Below are 3,185 nucleotides of genomic sequence, written 5' to 3'. Positions count from 1 at the left end.
TGCAAAACCACGGTGGGTATACCTGGAGGATGATTCAAATGAAATTTTTTTGTATGAGAATCCTTTTAGTTCCATTCTAGTTCTCATCTCCTATCTCTGACGTATACATAATTTATCCATTCCTTGACATTTTGAGATGATATACATCCCTTATAAGCAGATTTGGTCAGTATTCTCCTTAAATTTATAAATATTTCTAAAAATAGCAGATTTCTAAGATTCAGGAATCAAATGTAAATGAGTGTTGACCCTCTTTGAAACTCTTCAATTGGTAAAATAAAATTGATTTTGATTTTACAATTGGTGCTTATTCATTCCATGATCTCTCTATCTATAGACTAGCTTAATTGGATTAGTGCTTTATCCACGAGGATTTAGAGTCTACCTCAATTTATAGATCTAATTGATTGCATTACAAAAAATACTATCAGCAATTCTTACTAGAATTCATTCTTATAGACATCCTTCCTATTGCCTTAGCAACTCTATCAAATTCACTAGAGCATTTACTTAATTCATTAAATCAATAGCAATAATGAATTGGCATACAATCTAAGTGAATTGCATTCAATTGCATAAGCTTTGCTCACACAACATTAGAATGACCAGGTAATAACAATGGAGACAAAATTCAGCAAGAATAGATATGGGGAAAATTCATCTTTGTATTAATATTCTTTGAAAATTGTAATACAACTCAAAATGACTCTAGAAAAAACATTAGACCCTGTAACATCAATATATTCCCAAGTATTTACAGAGAAAATACATCATAAGTGTTGCACTAATAAATTGGACTGAACCATATTCAATATAGACCAAAATTATCAATGAAATTAGGCCTTTCTCTAGCCTTGGAATCTCACCTAAATAGAGTGAGATGCAACAAGCTTCAGGCATAGAGAACTAATAGATGTCAACTAGACAAAAGATATTTACATTTAGCTATCACAAAAAGACAAAAAACTATGCAACAAAAAATGTATGTATCAGATTATTCCTTTAGTAGGCCCCTCCTCTATTACATTTTCAAATTCTACAAATCCCATGATTGGCTTTTAGTTATTCTGAGTCCTTGACATATGTAGCTCTCAAATTTACCAATGATGTGTCAGCTCTAATTTGTGCAAATACACCTTTACTCTAGAATTTCCACCTACATCATCATGCAATACCAAGGTGATAGTTATATTTGGTTTCATTTCTACCACATCATCCATCTAGCCCAAGGTACTTTCCACATGAGATGATTGACTTTCTTTGTCTTCTTCTCTCCTCTAATCTTTCAAAGTTGTATCAATGATATATGTTTCATCTAGATTCATCTCATCATCATCACTCTCAACCTCTTCTCACTACTCATCAAAAGCACATCAACCATCCACTTGTCGAAGAGGGTTTCATCTAGCCAATTCAACTATAGAATATCTCTTTCCTTTTTTATCACATATTCTACCTCTTTATCAATACTAACAAAATCTTGCTTTAAAGAATCAAAGAATAACTGGGCTTTCACTAGTTCTTCTATTGTGGCTGCCCATCATGCATGTCCTTTTTCATTTATGACTTCATTCATTCTTAAATGAAATAGATCATCTAATTCTCTAGCCCATTCATCTTTATTTTTCAATTTATTTTTCTTATCCAAAGCAAATGGGAATAGATTAAATTTCCTACTCTTCTACTTATCCAACTAGTTAACAATTCTTATTTGTAGCTCAACTCTCTTATCATCAAATTATGGGAGATCATGAGCATAAGATCATAAGCTATTTCAATGTGATCATGTGAAGACATTATGATAGAGTAGCACAAGAATGTGATTTCCTTTCTCCTCTTACTCACTTATTTACAATACGTTTCAAGACCTCATTACTTGCTTTTATTTCATCGCATATGTTTATTACTTTTGCTAATTCATCATAAAACAATGGCCATTCAATTTTATCAACTAGATACATGAGAGCCTTTCTCAATTTTTCTTCATATTGCACATTTAGCTCTACATGCAATGCCCATAGTTTTCTCTTTTCTTCTTCAAAATCTTCAGTCGTGTAATATTGTGGCCTTTGTGGAGTATCTAGTATTTCTATGAGAGAAGTGAATTTAAAAGGTTCCACTAGAGGGAGAGGATATGTAATCCTTGGCCTAGAAGACCTCCCCATTACCTTATTTTCAAGTTCAATTTGTCTCTAAACTTCTTTATTAAAACTCTCTCATACTTAGCTTGTAACTCCTATCTTTTATTCTCATCCTTCTCTATAGTAGCCAAAGTTAATTTGGAAGTCCCATAATTTAAATGTGCAGCCCCCATAGAAGATGTATCCACTACCCTCTTTACAATTATATTAGCAATCAACCCAGTACTATCTAATTGCAAAGACATTGTTCTAGACCCTTTCCTGATTGACCAAATGACCAAAGTAGCTTGGTCTATGCTAAAAGTAGAACCTTTCATTTCTTGTTTGTTCTAATACAACATGTCTAACTTATTAGAAATAGAATTAAAAATAAGAGCATCTACAATATCCCAATTAGGTAGCAATAAAACACGTAATGCTTTCACTATTTCTCTCCCTTCTTCAGGGTTTAGGCTCTAAAATTATTTTTATCATTTCATCTTTTATTTTGGTTTGAATGGATGTATCTTCAATTTATTGCACATTTCTTCATACTTTCCTATGTTTGTTCTCCATGCAAACTTGTAGAATGCTATGGACTTAACAAAACTATCATTTGACAAAAATTGATGACTAGCTTGCTCTATCACAAGGTCTAGTTCCCTTCCTTTATCATCTTCCACTGTCAAATCTAGGGTTGGCATAGGAGGCTCCTAGGGGTTTCCTTCATCTAATTCTACCTGGGTAATAAGAACTCCTCCTTGTGAACCCAACTTGATGGGGACACAACCCAAACAACAGACTGGACACAATAGAAAGGGGGAATTATATTAACTGAGAAAATAAGCTAGTACAAATAGTGCAGAGAAAATAAACTTCAGAACATGCCCTACGGGCTTACAATAGTATAAATCTGGAGAATATTTCTCCTTTTAGCACCTCCTCTCAAGCTCCAATCCGAACTGCCTTTTACAATGCCAGAAATCTCCTTAAATAGACCTCGGAGGGTTAAGGACTAGGAGTACATTCTAGAAAGTGCTAGTAGGCATCCACCGAAAAAATAGA

The sequence above is a fragment of the Cupressus sempervirens genome, chromosome 1, assembly GCF_028749045.1.
Source record: "Cupressus sempervirens isolate cs-2001-9-10 chromosome 1, ASM2874904v1, whole genome shotgun sequence".
Classification (NCBI taxonomy): domain Eukaryota; kingdom Viridiplantae; phylum Streptophyta; class Pinopsida; order Cupressales; family Cupressaceae; genus Cupressus; species Cupressus sempervirens.
Note: the sequence above shows the minus strand (reverse complement) of the source record.